The 22,129-nt window shown below is 41.0% G+C and overlaps 1 long non-coding RNA gene across 1 annotated transcript in view; it reads right to left on the bottom strand.

Moving 5' to 3' along the window:
- The window catches only part of LOC309644516, a 578,167-nt gene extending 565,403 nt beyond the window's left edge, over nucleotides 1-12,764 (bottom strand). Inside the window, exon 1 of the long non-coding RNA XR_014254473.1 lies at nucleotides 12,615-12,764. This is a non-coding gene — a long non-coding RNA (uncharacterized lncRNA). The remainder of the gene's footprint in view (nucleotides 1-12,614) is intronic.
- Nucleotides 12,765-22,129: the final 9,365 nt, after the last annotated feature.

The raw sequence follows: 22,129 nt of genomic DNA on the forward strand, positions 1-22,129 counted from the left end.
AGGCAAAACTGCACTCCAGACTAGTACAGCCCCAAACACAGGGCTCCCTCCACACCCACTTTCCAGCTTGGAGGGCTATCTTACTGGGGGTCAGGACTTCAGTGTTTCTCATCCTACCCCCCAGCTACCTGTTGCTAAGACTAAGTTCTGGGAGAATTCACTCAAGAGGTGGGGGGTCCTTCCTTCTGCCAGCCCCCACTTGTGAGAAAGAGGCTCCACCTGGGGTGCAGTACCTCTAAGAATATTGGGGTCTCTTGCCTCAGCTTGCAAGGCCATGGTTCCATGCCAAGAGAAGCAAACTGAGATGGTCAGAGACTGCTGCAGGAGAAGGGGGAAGTGAGAAGATGGTCTCCAGCAAGTTCCTAGGATGGGCCTGCCAAGAGAGGGTCCTTGGCATCGTGCAGGAAAAAATTCAAGAACGGGACTTCCCTGGTGGCCCAGTGGTGAAGAATCCGCCTTCCAATGCAAGGGACGCGGGTTTGATCCTTGGTCAGGGAACCAAGATCCCACATGCCCTGGGGCAACTAAACCCACACACCACAACTACTGAGCTCGTGCACCTCAACTAGAGAGCCCATGTGCCACAACTACAGAGCCCACGTGCCCTGGAGCCCATGTGCCACAACTAGAGAGAGAAAAAACTCGCAAGCCACAACTAGAGAGAAGCCCACGTGCCGCAACGAAAGATCCCACATGCCTCAACGAAGATCCCATGTGCCACAACTAAGAACCTATGCAGCCCAAAATATAAATTAAATAAATAATAAATAAATCTTAAAAAAAAAAATTCAAGATCCAGCCATAGTAAAGTGAAAGCAAGTTTATTTAGAGAGATACACATTCCATAGGCAGAATGCAAACATCTCAGAAGGAGAGAGCAGCCCCCAGGGTGTGGGGTTGTTAGTTTTTATGGGCTGGGTAATTTCATATCTAATGAGTGGAAGGATTATTCCAACTATTTTGGGGATGGGGTGGGGATTTCCAGGAATTGGACCACACCCACTTTTTGGCCTTTCATGGTCATGACAGCCTCAAACTGTCATGGTGGTTACGGGTGTGTCATTTATCATATGCTAATGTATTACAATGAGCATATAATGAGGTTCAAGGTCTACTGGAAGTCAAATCTTCCGCCATCTTGGGCCTAGTAGGTTTTAACCAGTTTTTGACCTATCCTCAACTGCTGTAACATTCTTTTAATAGTTGTGCTCTTCTCCCTTCCTCCCTGTCTCAAGACTACTGCCTTTCCCTAATACCTAGTGTCCAGTTCCTAAAGCAGAGGTGTCACTCAGAGAGAGATGCACTGTTGTCCCCAACCCCAGCTCCAGAGTCTTGGCTCCAGGGGTGTTGCCTGGGGGACAAAACAGGCCTTAAAACAGATAGCTCCTAATCTCTTCACCAAGGAACTGACTTTATTTGCCACAGAATGCAGAGTAGTTCAAGCCTTCAGGTGCTCTCAAGAAGAATGGAGGTTGTGGTGAGAGGTAACTGGGAGGAGACCGGTAGAGTCACTGGAGATAGATATTAAACTGTGGGAGCAGTAGTTTGCCAGAGGAACTGGGACCGCAGAGAGGATCCCTCTGGGGTCAGAACAAATCTAACACACTGACTTTAGTAACTAACCTTTCAAAGGAGCCTGGATTTGATGGTATTAGTTTGTAGAGCCATTTATGCCAGAGGCCACTGTTGAAAAAAAAAGAGCAGTCAGCCAGAAATCAGTGGCTCTTAACCTCTGGGTGTGGTCAGGAAAAGAGACAAAGAGAGCTCTGCTAAAATCCCTGTCCTCTCTGGGTGACTATAGTCTTATCCAAAATTGCACTCCCCCACCACCAGGAGCATCATAAGAGGCTTCACACTGTGTGGAGGAAATAGACTCCACTCATATAATCCATCCAGGCACTAAATAAATAAATAAGCAAATAACAATAACAAGCCCTGGAAGTAGGGATGGTGAGGAGGGGGGAGAAGTACCCAGAGTGACTACAATATATTATCTAAAATATCTATTTTCCAACAAAATATCACAAGACACACAAAGAAACAGGAATGCATGTCCCATAAGCTGGAAAAAGAGCAAGTAACTGAAAGAACTTGTGAGAGCAACCAGATGTTGGATTCAACAAAGATTTTAAAATAGCCATCATAAATACGTTCAAAGAACGAATGAAAACTGTGATTAAAGAGTAAAAGAAGGTACAAAGATAATATTGCATCAGATAGAAAATATCAACAAAGAGATAGAAATTATCAAAAGAACCAAACGGGAACTGTGGAGTTGAAAAGTACAAGAACTGAATCCTGGATGGGAGATGGTGTGCCCATCCTGTCTTTGGTAACTGTGTGAAGAACTTTATCAGCATTTTCTTAAACAAGCAACTTAAATACTTTTTCAGTCACTAGTTCCACTTATGTGTTTTGCTTTTCTAAATAATCATTAAAAAAAATATTTTCAGGTAATGTATTAAATTGATTTGACAGGGAAAAAAAGCACTGGGCTTCATGAATCTGACAGAACAACCCTGATGAAAAGTGTTCTTAAAATAAACATAACAGAGGAGCCTTTCAAGATGGAGGAAGAGTAAGATGTGGAGATCACCTTCCTCTCCAGAAATACATCAGAAATACATCTACATGTGGAACAACTCCTACAGAACACCTACTGAACACTGGCAGAAGACCTCAGACCTCCCAAAAGGCAAGAAATTCCCCACGTACTTGGGTAGGGCAAAAGAAAAAAGAAAAAACAGAGACAAAAGAATAGGGATGGGACCTGCACCAGTGGGAGGGAGCTGTGAAGGAGGAAAGGTTTCCACAGACTAGGAAGCCCCTTCGCAGGTGGAGACGGGGTGGGGGGGGTGTAGGGGGAAGCGCAGCAACAGGGGTGTGGAGGGCAAAGCGGAGAGATTCCCGCACAGATGATCGGTGCCAACCAGCACTCACCAGCCCGAGAGGCTTGTCTGCTCACCCGCCGGGGCAGGCGGTGGCTGGGAGCTGAGGCTCGGGCTTGGGAGGTCAGATCCCAAGGAGAGGACTGGGGATGGCTGCGTGAACACAGCCTGAAGGGGGTTAGTGCGCCACAGCTAGCCGGGAGGGAGTCCGGGAAAAAGTCTGGACCTGCCTAAGAGGCAAGGGACCATTGTTTCGGGGGTGCACAAGAAGAGGGGATTCAGAGCACCGCCTAAATGAGCTCCAGAGAAGGGGGCAAGCCGCAGCTCCAGCGAGGACACCACAGACTGGCATGAGACGCTAAGGCTCCTGCTGCCGCCACCAAGAAGCCTGTGAGCAAGCACAGGTCACTATCCACACCTCCCCTCCTGGGAGCCTGTGCAGCCCGCCGCTGCCAGGGTCCCGTGATCCAGGGACAACTTCCCCGGGAGAACGCACAGCGCGCCTCAGGCTGGTGCAACGTCATGCTGGCCTCTGCCGCTGCAGGCTCGCCCCGCATCCATACCCCTCCCTCCCCCCGGCCTGAGTGAGCCAGAGTCCCCGAATCAGCTGCTACTTTAACCCCGTCCTGTCTGAGCGAAGAACAGACGCCCTCAGGCGACCTACACACGGAGGCAGGTCCAAATACAAAGCCGAACCCCAGGAGCTGTGTGAACAAAGAAGAGAAAGGGAAATCTCTCCCAGCAGCCTCAGAAGCAGTGGATTAAATCTCCACAATCAACTTGATGTACCCTGCATCTGTGGAATAGACAACAAATCATCCCGAAATTGAGGCGGTGGACTTTCGGAGTAACTATAGACTTGGGGTTTGCAGTATGCGACTGACTGGTTTCTGGTTTTATGTCTATCTTAGTTTAGTATTTAGAGCTTATTATCATTGGTAGATTTGTTAATTGATTTGGTTGCTTTCTTCCTTTTTTTATTTATTATATTTTAATATATTGATATATATATATTTTTTCCATTTTCCCTGTTGGTGAGTGTGTATGTGTATGCTTCTTTGTGTGATTTTGTCTGTATAGTTTTGCTTTTACCATTTGTCCTAAGGTTCTGTCTGTCCATTTTTTTTTTTTTTAGTATAGTTTTTAGCGCTTGTTATCATTGGTGGATTTGTTTTTTGGTTTGGTTGCTCTCTTCTTTCTTTCTTTTTTAAAAAATACTTCTTAATTTTTTTATTTTTAATAATTTTTTTATTTTAATAACTTTATTTCTTTGTATTTTCTTTCTTTCTCCTCTTTCTTTTATTCTTTCTTCTTTCTTTCCTTCCTTCCTTCCTTCCTCCCTTCCTTCCTCCTTCCTCCCTTCCTTCCTTCCTTCCTTCCTTCCTTCCTTTCTTTCTTTCTTTCTTTCTTTCTTTCTTTCTTTCTTTCTTTCTTTCTTTCTTTCTTTCTTTCTTTCTTTCTTCTGAGCTGTGTGGCTGACAGGGTCTTGGTGCTCTGGCCAGAAATCAGGCCTGTGCCTTTGAGGTGGAAGAGCCGAGTTCAGGACATTAGTCCACCAGAGACCTTCTGGCTCCACATAATATCAAATGGCAAAAGCTCTCCCAGAGATCTGCATCTCAACTCTAAGACCCAGCTCCACTCAAGGACCTGCAAGCTACATTGCTGGACACCCTATGCCAAACAACTAGCAAGACAGGAACACAACCCCACCCATCAGCAGAGAGGCTGTCTAAAATCATAATAAGGTCACAGGCACCCCAAAACACACCACCAGATGCGGTCCTGCCCACCAGAAAGACAAGATCCAGCCTCATCCACCAGAACACAGGCAGTAGCCCCCTCCACCAGGAAGCCTACACAACCCACTAAACCAACTTTAGCCACTGGGGGCAGACACCAAAGACCACGGGAACTACGAACCTGCAGCCTGTGAAAAGGAGACCTCAAACACAGTAAGATAAGCAAAATGAGAAGACAGAGAAACACACAGCAGATGAAGGAGTAAGGTAAAAACCCACCAGACCAAATAAATGAAGAGGAAATAGGCAGTCTACCTGAAAAAGAATTCAGAATAATGATAGTAAAGATGATCCAAAATCTTGGAAATAGAATGGAGAAAATACAAGAAACGTTTAACAAGGACCTAGAAGAACTAAAGAGGAAACAAACAATGATGAACATCACAATAAATGAAATTAAAAATTCTCTAGAAGGAATTAATAGCAGAATAACTGAGGCAGAAGAAAGGATAAGTGACCTGGAAGATAAAATAGTGGAAATAACTACTGCAGAACAGAATAAAGAAAAAAGAATGAAAAGAATTGATGACAGTCTCAGAAACCTCTGGGAGAACATTAAACCCACCAACATTCAAATTATAGGGGTCCCAGAAGAAGAGAAAAAGAAAGGGACTGAGAAAATATTTGAAGAGATTATAGTTGAAAACTTCCCCTAATATGGGAAAGGGAAGGGTTAATCAAGTCCAGGAAGTGCAGAGAGTCCCATACAGGATAAATCCAAGGAGAAACACACCAAGACATATATTAATCAAACTATCAAAAATTAAATACAAATAAAAATTATTAAAAGCAGCAAGGGAAAAACAACAAATAACATAGAAGGGAATCTCCATAAGGTTAACAGCTGATCTTTCAGCAGAAACTCTGCAAGCCAGAAGGGAGTGACAGGACATATTTAAAGTGATGAAAGGGAAAAACCTACAACTAAGATTACTCTACCCAGCAAGGATCTCATTCAGATTCAACGGAGAAATTAAAACCTTTATAGACAAGCAAAAGCTAAGAGAATTCAATACCACCAAACCAGCTTTACAACAAATGCTAAAGGAACTTCTCTAGGCAGGAAACACAAGAGAAGGAAAAGACTTACAATAATAAACCCAAAACAATTATGAAAATGGTAATAGGAACATACATATCAATAATTACCTTAAAGGTAAATGGAATAAATGCTCCAACCAAAAGACATAGACTGGCTGAATGGACACGAAAACAAGACCCATATATATGCTGTCTATAAAAGACCCACTTCAGACCTAGGGATACATACAGACTGAAAGTGAGGGGATGGAAAAAGATATTCCATGCAAATGGAAATCAAAAGAAAGCTGGAGTAGCAATTCTCATATCAGACAAAGTAGACTTTAAAATAAAGACTATTACAAGAGACAAAGAAGGACACTACATAATGATCAAGGGATTAATCCAAGAAGAAGATATAACAATTGTAAATGTTTATGCACCCAACATAGGATCACCTCAATACATAAGGCAAATGCTAACAGCCATAAAAGGGGAAATCGACAGTAACACAATCGTAGTAGGGGACTTTACTGGAGAGGGTGCTGGAGAGGGTGTGGAGAAAAGGGAACCATCTTGCACTGTTGGTGGGAATGTAAATTGATACAGCCACTATGGAGAACAGTATGGAGGTTCCTTAAAAAACTAAAAATAGAACTACCATACGACCCAGCAATCCCACTACTGGGCATATACCCTGAGAAAACCATAATTCAAAAAGAATCATGCACCACAATGTTCATTGCAGCTCTATTTACAATAGCCAGGACATGGAAGCAACCTAAGTGTCCATCAACAGATGAATGAATAAAGAAGATGTTGCACATATATACAATGAAATATTACTCAGCCATAAAAAGAAATGAAATTGAGTTATCTGTAGTGAGGTGGATGGACCTAGAGACTGTCATTCAGAGTGACGTAAGTCAGAAAGAGAAAAACAAATACCGTACACTAACACATATATATGGAACCTAAAAAAAAAGAAAAGAAACAGTTATGAAGAGCCTAGGGGCAGGACAGGAATAAAGACATAGACGTAGAGAATGGACTTGAGGACACGGGGAGGGTGAAGGGTAAGCTGGGATGAAGTGAGAGAGTGGCATGGACTTACTTATATATACTAATAAATGTAAAATAGATAGCTAGTGGGAAGCAGCCACATAGCACAGGGAGATCAGCTAGGTGCTTTGTGACCACCTAGAGGGGTGGGATAGGGAGGGTGGGAGGGAGACGCAAGAGGGAGGAGATATGGGGCTATATGTATATGTATAGCTGATTCACTTTGTTATACAGCAGAAACTAACACACCACTGTAAAGCAATTATACTCCAATAAAGATGTTTAAAAAATAATAAATAAATAAATGTAACAGAAACGAACGAAAGGAACTATTATTTGGTGAATGCGTACATTATCTCAGGAACCTCCTCTGTGCTTTCGCATTTAATCTTCATTAAATGGAAAATTCCTCCAGGAATCTCCTATTTAGAGGTTAGGAAAATGAAACTTAAAATCAATGTGGATGAATGGCCACATCTTTGACTCAAAACTTGTTTTCCTCTAAAACGTTTCCTTATACTCATGAATATTTACACCACTTCTTGAGGCAGGAGGTAGATGGGCTCCAGGTTAGGCATTTACAACTGGCCTCCTGTTTACATTTCATAGGACAGGAAAAAGTGGGCTTCAGGGCAGACGCTTACAACTAGTCTCCTGTTTGCATTTCCTGAGACAGGAGATAGATGGGCTCCAGGTTAGACATTTAAAATCAGACTCCTGTTTATTCTCTGAAATGGAAGCAACGACAGGGACAGGGTAAATAGCCAAGCTTTGTCTCTTGTGGATACCTTAAGATAACAGTCCTGGCAAGAACAGAGGGACAAAACCTTGTTTCAGTAAAAAGTCAAGGGCTCTCCGCTTCCCCGCTCCTTGGGGCAAGGGAGGCACTACACATGCGCAGAAAGGCTCCTTGGGGGTCAACAGTCAGGGGACAACACCAGGCCATAATGAGTCTTGCTTCCCCCAGGCTCCTTTGCATCGAGATCCATTCTGGCTGAGAGGTACGTGCGCACCTAAGGGAAGGTCCTGAGACAAATTAACCAGGGGGAACAAAGCAATGATTGGCCAGAAGGAAGACAAAGACCTGGAAAACTGCACCGTTATAAAGGATTTAAACTTCCCAAAGGTGCAACCCACTTTCTGAGTTTGCCCGTGCGTCTTTCTGCATATACTCTGCTTTTCCAATAAACTTTTTACTTTTCTCTTTACCTTCTGCCTCCTCACCTGAATTCTTTCCCGACAAGGCAGGCAAGAAGTGGGAGTTAGGCCTTAGCCGCTGGCCTCTGTGGTCTAGCAGTTAAGGCTCCCCGTATGGTAACTAAGATCTTGCTTCCAGCTACTGCTCCCTGCCGCTTTGCTGCAAACTGCCGCTTACTGCTGCGTGCATCCGAAATCATTCTTATGCATCTGAAAAATTTCTGACTCATCCTCTAGACCCTGCTGAGAGGTTACCTGTCCTATGACATTCTGAATTCCCTGAAGCTGTCGCCATCTTGGCACCTAGAAAAGGTCCCACCATTACTTGTTCACATCTAGATCTTGATGCCAAAATCTCAGCTTCTCTGGACACCAGTGCTGAACTGAATCTCGGAGACAGAGTTTTGGGAGTTTTGGGTGAAGTAGAAAAGGATAGCTTTATTACTTTGCCAGGCAAAGGGGGCACAGCGGCCTCCTGCCTCGAAAAAACTGTGTCCCAACTTGGAGAGGATAGTGAGCAGTTTTATAGTAATGGTTCAAGGAGGGTGTGATCAGCTTGTGGACATTCTTCTGATGGGTGGTGGTGAGGTAAACAGGTGTCAGTATCATGAACCTTCAGGCTCCAGCTGGTCTGGGGTCTACATGCTTGTGGGCAGCATACCATCGTTAACCTGGAGGGGGTTTCAGTATCTGCAAAGCAGCTCAGAGATATTGTTGTGTGTATCCATTGATGGGGAACCAGGACCTTGCCCCAAGGCTGCACTATTATTTCTCTTGACTGTTTCTCCCTGGTCTCGATTCCTCTCCCTTCCCTAGTTAACAACTGCTTGAATTGGCCCATTGGAACTCAGGGAAGGACATGGAGGCTGGATAAAGGCTATTTCCTATAATCAAAGAAATGGGGGACACAGAAAGGCTTTGTGCCCAGGAGCCCCACAGGGCCTTGCTTGGTATCAGTCTCTTACTGAGATTGTGAGTTCCTGAAAAGGAGGGATGATATCTTATTTGTCTTTTTATTCCCAGAACCTGAGAAGTTTGGTTCACAGTAAGAATTCAATGTTTGTTGAGTGAATAATCGATATATGTATTCCTCCTTTGGGAGACTCCTTTGAGTTAGTAGGCTCTGATTTGAGAAAGAAAATTGACTGGTAAACGTGTAAATGGGCATTTTCTTAATTATATGATGGTGATGCTACTTGCCCAGCTGACATTGGCTATTCTGGAGAAGTAGCTGTTTTACTTAAGAGCTTGCAGACACAGTAATGTCAGTTTTTTGACAGAAGGCAGGACTCTAGTCCACACAGACACCTTAGATGCCAGTCATAAAGGACACTCAAGATTACTGGAGCACACTCATAGCTTCAGACATTCCTTCCAAATATTTACTGTGTGCCTAGGTACTGGTGAGGTAACCATGAATAGGAACTGGTTCTTTGTGCCTCAGATGTGATATTCGAACTATTTAAACCTGGAATGGACGTCAAACAAATAGAATAACCAAGCAATTAGGTCTGAATCTGTTGTAAACAAGCTACTGGTTTGCATCAAAATACCTGCCCTGGGGCTTCCCTGGTGGCGCAGTGGTTGAGAGTCTGTCTGCCAGTGCAGGAGACACGGGTTCGAGCCCTGGTCTGGGAGGCTCCCACATGCCGCGGGGCAACTGGGCCCGTGAGCCACGATTACTGAGCCTGCACGTCTGGAGCCTGTGCTCCGCAAAAAGAGAGGCCGCGATAGTGAGAGGCCCGCGCACCGCGATGAAGAGAGGTCCCCGCTTGCCACAACTAGAGGAAGCCCTCGCACAGAAACGAAGACCCAACACAGCCAAAAATAAATTAATTAATTAATTAATTTTTTTAAAAAAGTAATAAATCCTTTATCTGTTGACACAAATATTAAAAAAAAGAAAAATACCTGCCCTGTTCTAATTGCACCTCAACAATCTCCACCCATTTTTTAAGGCCTAGACCCAACATCATTCAATCTTTAAAAGAATTTATGATCATCTTCCTTTGGAGTAAGGCTATCTCCTTTCCCTCTTCTTAGAGCTTCTGTCAATACACAGCTCTGACACATAGTACATCCTATCTATAATTTATCATATAAGCCAAGCCTTTTTCTCTCACTAGATTTGAAGCTCCTTGAGAAGAGGAATCCCATCTTGTCTACCCTGTGTTCCTCAATATGTAGCCCAAGACCTTTCACATGGTAAATACCTGTGAAATTGGTTGTAAGTAGAAGACAGAGAATTGAAATATTTCAACATAAACCTGTCACTAGTATGTGAGCATGTACCATATTGACAATATGTTATTATTTTGGTCTATGTTACGGAGTTACTACAGAACGTCACAAATTGTAGAAAACCACAATTTGCTAACATTTAATTTAGCAATTAATTTAATGTAAGATACTATTCAAGACCTTCAAAAATTCAATGGAAATGTCAACATACATAGACCAAAACCTATTAAAGGTAGAAAGATAATTTTTTCTTTTGCTTGGTGAAAAGCAGAATTAAAATATTAAGTTTACTACATGGTAGTTGTAGTATAAGCCCTGATAGTTTTTAAAAATTTTTTTCATAATACAAGTGCCTGACTTCAGCTTTGACTGCTGAGGCATCCATTTCAGAGAGGCGCTCAGTTCAAAGACGGCAATCTTGAATACACACATTGCCAGCAACAAGACTAGATGAAGAGTCAGGCCATTTCCCCCCACTGAGTCTCCCTTGCTTCAGAGATCTTGGATGATTTTGATAACTCACCATTTGGGCCACTGATTTTTTTGTTTGTTTTGTTTTTCTCTTCTCATGTTTTAAATTCCTCCTTTTATGTGTTAAATTTACCAAAAATTGTGAGCCCACAAAACCCTAGGCCCCCACTCTCAATTCCAATAAAAGCAGAACCCCAGGTCAGCTCTCTTTCTCTCTACCTGCAACCTCATTGTGTGGCCCCAGGTGTGCTGTGTAATTTCCAGGTCTTGTACATAATACACCTTTATTTTTTCAAAGTTTCCTGATGATTATTACTGAAGGGTGTCTTGCAATCATAACAAGAACCCCAAGGGCTGGTCCAACTACGACACTGGTTATTGATAGGCTGAGAGCAGAGCAAAACAGTAATTATGGCCAATAATAGTAATTTATTAGGCATATAACATTTACCAGCTCTCGTCTAAGTGCTTTACCTATTAATTCTCATTAATTAAACTCATTAATTCTCCTCATACTGCTATGAGACTGAAGGTATTACTATAATTTTTTTATGGATGAGGAAATAAAAACTCAGAGAAGTTAAGTGATTTGCTCAAGGCCAGTTTAGCTAGTAACTGGCTGAGCTTAGAATTACATGCCAGATCTGCCCTGTTCTCTCATATAGACACTTCCTCCCAGTGTGTGTATAAGGGAAAAACTCTAATTTGATAGAATTGAAAGGCAACACAGTTAATACTGACTTAGATGGGATTTTTCTTCCTTTTTCCTTCTTTATTTTTTCCATTTAGGGCAAGTCATAACAAAACTTCTAATACTTTGAGTGGTGTTTGTAGTTGTCCCAATTTGAACAGGGCAGGATTTGATATTGGTATAAATGAGCAGTAACAAGTTAAAAGGAGAGCAAGTCTTAGGCATCTTTGAGAGAGTAGGGTTGGAGGGGGACTGATGCTCATGCAATTAGCTGCCATCCTGCTATCCTTCAAAACACAATGTGACTTATGTTGCTTGAAAATAGCCTTTGGAGTTACAGTCAGAATTTGCGGTCAAAAAAACAGACTCACAGATATAGAGAACAAACTACTGGTTACCAGTGAGGAGAGGGAAAGGGGGAGGGAAGAGAGGAGGGGAAATAGAGGGGTAGGGGATCAAGCGGTACCAACTATTATGTATTTTATATTTTTATATATCTTATATTTTATACATAATAGTTGGTACCGCTTGATCCCCTACTCCCATATTGCCCCTCTCCCTTCCTTTTCCCCACTGGTAACCACTAGTTTAAATTTTTACTCTACTACTTACTATTTGGATACCCTTGGACAGTTTACTTCGCGCTTTTTTTTAATTTTTATTTATTTATTTATTTACTTATGGCTGTGTTGGGTCTTCGTTTCTGTGCGAGGGCTTTCTCTAGTTGTGGCAAGCGGGGGCCACTCTTCATCGCGGTGCGCGGGCCTCTCACTATCGCGGCCTCTCGTTGCGGAGCACAGGCTCCAGACGCGCAGGCTCAGTAATTGTGGCTCACGGGCCCAGTTGCTCCGTGGCATATGGGATCCTCCCAGACCAGGGCTCGAACCCGTGTCCCCTGCATTGGCAGGCAGACTCTCAACCACTGCGCCACCAGGGAAGACCTACTTTGCTTTTAATATGTTTTTACTTTTATTTCTATAAAGGGAATAATGTTCAGTGTGATTGTGAGGATTTTAAATGGCAAATGTAAAGTGCTCAGATCATGATTCATAAGATGTACTTTTTTTTTTTTTTTAAGAATTCCTTTTATTTTTATTATTTATTTAGTTAGTTAGTTAGTTAGTTTTGACTATGTTGGGTCTTCGCTTCCGTGCGAGGGCTTTCTCTAGCTGCGGCAAGCAGGGGCCACTCTTCATCGCGGTGCGCGGGCCTGTCACCGTTGCGGCCTCTCCCGTTGCAGAGCACAGGCTCCAGACGCGCAGGCTCAGCAATTGTGGCCCACGGGCCCAGCTGCTCCGCGGCACGCGGGATCCTCCCAGACCAGGGCTCGAACCCGCGTCCCCTGCACTGGCAGGCAGACTCTCAACCACTGCGCCACCAGGAAAGCCCCTCATAAGATGTACTTTTGGTGGAGACGATATGCAAAGCTAATTGGCTCTTTACCAGGAGCATAATATGTTATCATTTTCCTTGATTATATTGATTTTTTCCTCCTTAACATGAACTCACAAGCAGGCCTTGCTGCTCGATAGTAACAGTGTTAGAAGATGAACTTTTTCATGTCCTGCCCCCCCTCCCCCCTCCAACCCCAGGATCCAAACTTTCCTATTGGAGTGGCATGTGATGCCCACAGAAGAGCCTGCACTTGGCTCAGTGCTCGTGCCTCACCCCTTCTACAATGTGTGCTGTCTAAACGGCCGTCATACCACAAACTTTACATTAGGCCTGCTCCTGACTTTTTTACATAACTTGAAAAAAATCTAAATATTAAAAAGAAACACTCATTTACTGAAATAAAATTTCCTGAATGAAATTTTCTATGGGGACAACTTGAACAAGAAGCCAATTTAAACGATCAAGTGTGGGATGTGAGTAGTTAAAATGTCAGATATGACAGAGGTGTCAGAAAGCCATGGAATTCAGTGTTATGTTTTTGAAGAACTGGACGTTAGCTACTTTTTTTTTTAATATTGAAGTATAGTTGATTTACAGTGTTGTGTTAGTTTCAGGTGTACAGCAAAGTGATTCATATATATATATATACACAAATTCTTTTTCACATTCTTTACCATTATAGGTTATTATAAGATTTGAATATAGAGTCCCCTGTGCTACATAGTAGGTCCTTGTTGGTTATCTATTTTATATATAGTAGTGTGTATATGTTAATCCCAAACTCCTGATTTATCCCTCTCCCCCTTTCCTCTTTGGTAACCATGTTTGTTTTCTATGTCTGTAAGTCTATTTCTGTTACGTAAATAAGTTCATTTGTATCATTTTTTTAGATTCTACATATAAGTGATAACATTTGATATTTGTCTTTCTCTGTCTGACTTACTTCATTTAGTATGATAATCTCTAGGCCCATCCATGTTGCTCCAAATGGCACAATTTCATTATTTATGGCTGAGTAATATTCCACTGTATGGACATTAGCTTTTTGGAGGTTCAGAAACGATTTCAGAGGTTACATCAAGAGTTGATTAGTCTCTGACTCAAAACCAACAATCATTTGAAAGTGGCAGACGATTTAGATTGGCAATACCATAATAATAATGACCTGGAACTTAGGCTATGTGATTAGAGTCATATTTTCCTTAACATCAAGCTGAATGATTTCTCTACATGTCTTGAGGGTTCTTACATTTTGAGAGCAAATTTCTAACACTCCATGTACTCAATAAATAAATCTTATCTTTGGACCCTTAGAACCATATTCGATGTTTCCTGCTTGAAAGATTCAGGAAAGGAACTTAAAGTGTGTCATACTTCACTTCACTGACGGAAGTGAGAAAACTGATAAACCTGGTCAGAGAAGAACTCCAGAGAGGATGGGATGGAGGGTGTATTGAAGGGGGGTGAAACCTTCAAGTCACAGCCCTCGAGTACCCCCACCTCCAATTCCACCAGCACCCATTCTATGGTGTCCCAGCCACAGGACTAGTGTTGCTACCAAATAAGCTGGGTCACGCTGCTCACGGTTTCCTGCAAAGAGCTGTTTACAGTTTCTTCTGGCTAATTTCCCCAGACCTCAGCCTAGTTTATTTTTATCCTGTATCCCCCTCCTTCAGTCCCAGCCTGAAGGCCTTGGCAGGGTCCTGGTCCTTTGATTAGCATCTGGCGATGGAAGGCCTGATTCCTAGAATCAAAGGCTCTTGCTACTCTGCAGACTATGCACAATGCTCTTTACTGAATGCCTCACAATGCAATGTCCCACCTGCTTGCTTGAAGTTCTCCAGGTGGAACACACTTGAACTTGATGATGCCTGTAGTTCGAATTCCCACTTCCCCTAACCTTCTCTTGTCATTGTGCTGCCAAAATGCCAAGGTTCCTCAACATGTGCTACGACTATAACTTTTAATTTCATAATTAAAGTAATGAAAATGTATACAAATGGGTGTAAAATATGATATAAATCTGATATTTATATAATTAACAATAATTTATATTAATTAATTAATAATAATTTATATATAATATAATATAAATCTGTGATGCACAGACATGTACGATTACACCTTATGTGGAATTTTATTAGCCCCAAGGTAAGCGTGATCACACTCTTCTTGTCCCTCCTTGTGGCGATAAGCCTCATTATCTCAATGTCTCTTCTAACGTTGGTTTTTTCAATGTTAAAATCCACCACTTCTGATTTTAACACGACCACATGCATTTCTCTCCTCTACTTCCTGAAGCTTCACTAAGATAAAGTACAGGTATTTTTCAAAAGCCCTAAACCCACAAGGATGGGGAGACCAAGAGAGGGGACATTCTCAGGTGAGTAATCTCAACTGCTGTTTGGAAGCCAGAGGGTCAGTGGAGGAGTGGCCACTGACTCAGCTCTGCAGGAGAACAGAGCAAAAGAAGAAAGCTGATTCACTCTGGAACCCTGGAAGGTTTAGGATTTGGAGGCAGCAGTTACGTCAGAAGGAGAGGTGAAAAAGCTGGGCTTGAAAAACAGAGCAACTTATTTAGACTTGCATATGGGGCATTTCATAAGCCCCACTCACACCCTACTTCTTTAATAAGAAGAATAAAAATAAAATAAAAATAAAAGACAATACAAATAAAAGACATTCGAAGAAACACTCTGATATGAATGAAAGAGGAGAAAAAAAAAACAGTTGGACAGATGGAAAAAGGAAACTGGAGGAAGGAGAAAGAGAAACAGTGAGGGAATAGAAAAAAAAAAAAAAAACCTTTAAAAAAGGATAATATCCTCAGACAAAGAAGGAAATGTGCAGGTGTGAAGAGAAAAAGCAGACAGAAGAGGGAGAACCTTGTTCTGCATACTCACCTGTACATTTTAGGGGGAGGAGAGTCCACAGAATTATCTTGTTGCTTCATTTAAGAGTGATATTTAAATACAATCAACTCTTTATGAACTAAGAATGCAGAAACCATTCTACAAATTCAGTGGTCATGCATTGTGTCTAAATAAACTGTTCTGCTTCCTTTGAGCATAGGCAATTGACATATCCTTCATCACAAGGAGAACCAGACTTGGTCAATGATAGCACATGGTTTTTCTGGTAAGCTGATTAAATAGCTATGCTTTCTTTAATAAATGGGAAGTCTAACTCAGCTTTTAATTAATTAACTTGCTACTTGTTCTTGGTGATTGCTAACAAATGGTCTACCTCCACAATAGTATAGATTGTGTGAGCCAGCTTTGCTTCACTGCCAAACCACTAACCCACCTCCTTGACTACCTCTAGAATTAGCCCCAAGGCTAGGACCAGTCAGGTAAGTGAGGCCCCAAAGGCATACAGTTTAAGGAGATGTTCACTGTTAGGGTCTTAGACTTTTACTTTTATGACTGAAACTCCTGAACCACTATATCTTTGTAAGTTTTCAAAGAAAAAAGATCTAAAAATGCACGTGGTTTCTGAGAGCTCTATGTTTCTCTAACGATTCTCAAACCTCCAAAGAGTTCTCAAGCAAGTAGCTTACCTGACAGACCCTACTTTTCAACCCATAGTACATACTGTTTCCTGTGTCTGAGGTTTGCTGGTGGCTTAACTTACTCAAAATTATTACAACCTTGCACACATGAAATGGATGAAAAGGTTGAAGGCCACACATTAGTTTTCCCTTCTGTTTCCAGAAAACTGTAACTGTTCTACAGCCCTTCTTTAACTTAACTCAATGCTTATGGTTAGTCTATCAGGAATGATTAATAAATGGTGGGGAGAGACACATGTGCTGATAAATTTCAGTAAATATGTGCAGTGAGTGTTATTAAAGATAATCTTAGGGATATTTCCCCTCTCTGTGTACTCTGGCTTTTTCTTTTAATTTGACCTCAATTGCTCAGGATGGGATTTAGCATAATCCCTGGTTCGTGATGTGCTATCACCCATCCATGCACAGCCGTCTTTCATTCATTCATCTACTCATTATTCACTTACTTTCAGATGATGTGATGAACAGTCTTGGATCCTTCACTAAACTCAACAACTAGAAATTAACAAGCACTTGCAACTACCGATGTGTTTCTTCCTTCTCTCATCTTCCCACCTCCCTTAAAGGGACCCCCATCCTCAACTCTGGGTTGATAATTTATATAAATTCTAAGTTTTTATATAGAGTTCTAAAAAATGGATATATGTTTAAACAACATATTGTTTAGTTTAATTGTTCTTAGACTTTTTTCAGAAGGCCCCCATGTTCTATGTGGTCTTCTGAGACTTTTTCACTCAATATTGGGTCCCTAAGATTCATCCATGAGATTGCTGTATGATATTCTTTTGGATAAATTTATCTCTATTGATGCCTTCTTTGTCTTTGGGCATTGGGAGTTTTCCCCCCATACTTTTGTATTACCAACAATGTTGCTGTGAGCCTTTGGATACAAGATGTGTCAGTTCAAATTGTTCTCTACTATAAAGTTACTGTTTTCCCCTCTTTAATTAATAACCACCTTGGAGGAGATTCTTTGAGACCATGCAAAAGTCCTGTTTCTCCTCAAACGTTTACCCATTAATTTTAACATTCTCCTGTAGATGGTGCCTGTAATAATTATTACTGTGTTTTTTGCCTAATGGTGAATTTGCATTTCCTTCATTTCTTCTACATTTATTAATTATATGTTAAATATATTTAATAACATATAGTGTTGTGTATTAATGTTATATTAACATATTACTAGTATTAATAATAGCACATTTTAATCATGATTATATTATAAGGAAGAGCTATTTCTGCTCCTCCACTATAGTATATTTAATTATTTATTTATGTTACCATGGGTTCATGGATATTTATTTTATTCTTTGATTTATCATGCAATATTATCATATCAGCTAGTTCTGGCTTTGACCATTGGTTGCTCATTCAAGTGTCTACTGTGCCCTTTTAACATGACCCATCCTTTTTCAAGCACTTCTTTATATTATTGCATTATAAGATATTCCAAGGACTGGGACTTCCTCCTTAGGAATCTTGTATTTTTCCTGACTTGGCCCTGGGATAAACCACTTTTATAAGGAAACTGATTGCTTTTGTTGAAGAATGGTGTTTAGAAACCAAGATCTGGGCACTATGTGTGCTCATTGTTACTATCTTGTCACTGCTTCAAGATCTTTTCTGTGGACAGAATTATGAGATGTATATACGCATGGATTCATACACGTACATATGCTCCCTTAGCTTTGAATGTATGAAGTGTTTGCTTCATGTCCAAGTCTAACCCGTTAAGTCTCAATTTAATTTTCCTTTGTCCCATTGAATCAACCTTGACATCCCAAGCTAGAAGGAATATTTCACTTTTCTGAAATTGCATAGACTTTCATCTGTATCATATATTCTTTTTTCCCATAGATTAATTTCTATCTCATCATTATAGTTGATGGTAGACTAAGTGCTCTAAAAGAAGGATCCTATTTTAATTCTTTTTACACAGGGCTTTTTATAGTTCTTTACATAGAGAATCAACAGAAGAACCACCTCTTATGGGAAGTTACACATTTTAAAACAGGCAATTATTTTCCTTGTGAAAATGAATTAATTAATTTCAAAAATAATTTTAGATCTTCTCATTACAAAAAGGCAGTTTAAGAGGAAACAAAATTAATAAAGCATGCCGAAGAGTGTTTACAACATTGTAGGTGTAAAATATGTGTGAATTCCTTCCCTGTCCCTTACAAAACTGCTTTCTCACAGGAAGGATTGAATGGTCTTATAATCTAAGTTAATTAGTCCATTCTAAAGAAGCAGCCAGCTTCTTATTCCCTTATTATGTCCTAGGAAGTAAAAAGGCCATTAGAAATGTATTAACAAATAAACTCAGGACAGAACAGGTTAAATATTATAACCTATTCATTTTATAAATAAGGCTGTAATATTTGTTTTGTTCTTTTAATTATGAGAAACGATCAGCCCTGGCATTTTCCCCTCTCTCCTATTGAGACTCCATTTTTATATTTTTAGAATAATGATTAAGTTGGACTCTTTAAAGCATGTCTAATAAGCTCTTTGATTTCTTTTTTTCTTTTTGCACGTGCTAGCCAGGAAGCCCAGCTGGCCATATTAATTTATGTCATCTCATCAAAATACTTTTAATTAGGCATGCTTTATTTTTTATTTTTTTCAGCAGTTCTAAGTTTGTTATTTTTTTAACATCTTTATTGGAGTATAATTGCTTTACAATGGTGTGTTAATTTCTGCTTTATAACAAAGTGAATCAGCTATACATATACATATATCCCCATATCTCCTCCCTTTTGCGTCTCCCTCCCTCCCTCCCTCCCTATCCCACCCCTCTAGGTGGTCACAAAGCTCAGAGCTGATCTCCCTGTGCTATGCAGCTGCTTCCCACTAGCTATCTATTTAACAGTTGGTAGTATATATAAGTCCATGCCTCTCTCTCACTTTGTCCAGCTTACCCTTCCCCCTCCCCGTGTCCTCAAGTCTATTCTTTAATAGGTCTGCATCTTTATTCCTGTCCTGCCCCTAGGTTCTTCATGACCTTTCAAAATACTTTTGAGATGTATGAGTTTGTGTGTGTGCGTTTGGGGGTGGGGGTTGTGTAGAAAACAGTCTTTTACTGTAGGTTCTATTTTTCTCTTTTCTCTATCACTGAATTGGCAAACTTTGTCATATAGATCATATTTCACCCCTAGGCCAACCAGAGATTCACTCAGCATTCAGTCAAACATCTTATTACTTTGTGATTCTGATCTTATTTCCTGGTATTAGACCGTGTTGTTGTTAATGACAAGGTTAATAAATATTCTGGCTTTAAGAATTGCCAGAAAATGATTTGTTGGTCTTCTCCACTTGCCTCCTCTTCTCAGAGATGGGGTCATTTGACTTCACCATCGGTCTTTAAGAATCAGTTTTGACCTCAGAAGAGAGAGATTTAAAGCGTTCACCACTCTCTGGTGCTTAGAATCAAATCCTTCCTGTTCCAGCTTTGAATGATGCTGGGCCTCTGCAATTTTTTCCTGGGGCCAGATTCCCAATTTCCACCCCAGTTGCTGCTACTGAACCTCATGTTTTTCCTTGTTATAGCAAATAGGCTGATCTCCAAATCTCTCTGAAACCTGGGAACCTGCCCCTCTTAAAAGTTAACCTCCCAAGGATAGGGGATTACTCCCCAAGAATCTCCTCCTCATCCACTCCCCACATACCTCGTTGAACTTCTCAGAACTGCTAGAAACACTGTGTACAACACAAACTGGATTCAGACTCTAGGAGATATATTTTCAATTCTGCTCAATTCAACTTAAGAAGATTTATTAAGCAACTTCAGGGTTCAGGTCCTGTACTAGAGTCTGGGAATATAAAGATGAATGAGACATAAGAATGCTCTCAAGAAGTTCCTTGTCTTGTTGAGGAGACTGAGGTGCAAATATTCTACAATGGTTTGTGTTAAGAGCTAGACATATGTACCTAGTCAGAGCAGTCAACCATATGGGAGGAAAACATTGAGATGACGAAGCTTCTGTGTGTAGTGGCTACATAAGCATCTTGCCTGGATTTTGTCCTCTGGCCATTAGAAGATATGGTAGATTGCATTATTGGCCCCATTTTTTCACCTTTCCCTGTATATATATTTTTGACATGACCTCATGGGGGCAGTCACCTGTCACATCCCTTAACTCTGAGAAATTAGTGGACATAATACAGGCAGAGGTGTAGGATGAATTTGCACATTGGAGCTAGTGCTTTTGTGCTGCTATCATTGCTGTAAAGAGATGCTCAGGTCAGTCTGCTGGTCCCAGGAGGGGATTGAGAGACACGTGGAATAAAGTTGCTCCAGCTAAGCTACCTCAGCCAAGCTAGTCTAGAGCAGCAAGCCCAACTGACACACAGATGCATGAGAAAGCCCAGCTCATTCCTGGCTTCATGATCTATGAAAATTAATTATTGTTACATTCAACCCCTTAGTTTTGGTGATTGATTATGCAGGAATAGTTAGCCACACAGGAATCATTGAAGTTGTTGAAGAGTTTATCAGAATTATATTTTAGAAAGATCACTCTGGAAACCATTTTGACAGTAATTTTGATGAGGAAGCGATTAGAAATGGACAGACAAGACAAGATCACAATATTTGGCTAACAGGTTGTGAAAACGAACTATAGTGACAGTGAAAACAAGAATGGATTCAAGAGTGATATAAGGTGTAGGTGATAGTGATCTATTGGTTATAGATGGAGAAGGAGAGGATGGAATTGAGAATGGCTTGTAGATTTCTGGGTTAGATTACTGACAAAACTGATTGAGATAAATGGAAAATATAGGAGCTCAGGCAGGTCTATTAGTGGGCGTGAAACAACAGCAGGTCAGTAACCCATTCCCCTCTTAGCAGAGATATCTAGAAGTAATGAATTCAGTCAAATCTCTATGTAAATGTGGTAATGACCTGAGGACAAGACCTCCTGGTAAACATACTAATGGTGTTTATTGGTGGAAGATACCAGAGAGTCCTTACCTTTTGTTTTTCATGGGACGTGCCTGGTGTCTCTTGATTACAGTATACAAAACTGGAATTTATGGATTTATAGGTCATGGATGGCTGAAGAATGGAAAGTCATATCATAGATTGTAGTTAACAGAGTGTGACATGGGTGTTTCTAACATGGAAATGGGTCTCTGTGAGTAGTGTCTCCATATACATTGCTCAGAAAGAATTTTCTCTGTTAAATATGAAGCCAAAATTCAGTTAAATGAGGGAGAAAAAATGGTCTTTTGGGATCTGTGTCTCACTGTCTCAGATTCTTCCAAGACATGAATGTTTCACCTGTCACTGGTGACTTCCTGCTTCCTTGGAATTATTAGTAAGTTTTAGTTTGGGGTAGGACCTATAACTTTGTGAGTCTTCTTTGACAATTCAACATATTGTGTTCTCAAAATGTGGATGTCGGTGCTGGGGCAGCGACAGAGAGAGGTGCAAAACTTGGACTGAAGATGATGCTAATATAGCAAGCAGAAGCCACCAAAAAGGACCTGGCACTTCACGTATTCATAGTTAATGAATATTCTCCCAAAAACAGCCTCCTCCCAGAGAGTGTAAACTACCTGCCTTTATTAATGAACAGGGCTGGAGATTGACTTAGAAGATAAAGGTTTTCTTTGACTACAATATGAGGATAATGTGGATGGAGTGAGCACTGGAAGTTGCCAGAAGGAGATGGTGCAGTTCTCAGAAAAAGAGATGTTAGGCAAACAAACAATAGCTGTTCTTAATGAAATTCTCTCAGGTTGGCACACAGTTTTAATGTTCAGATAGGTTTCATGTCAAGTCTTTTGT

Source organism: Balaenoptera physalus, assembly GCF_965194825.1.
Source record: "Balaenoptera physalus genome assembly, chromosome: 16".
NCBI lineage: Eukaryota > Metazoa > Chordata > Mammalia > Artiodactyla > Balaenopteridae > Balaenoptera > Balaenoptera physalus.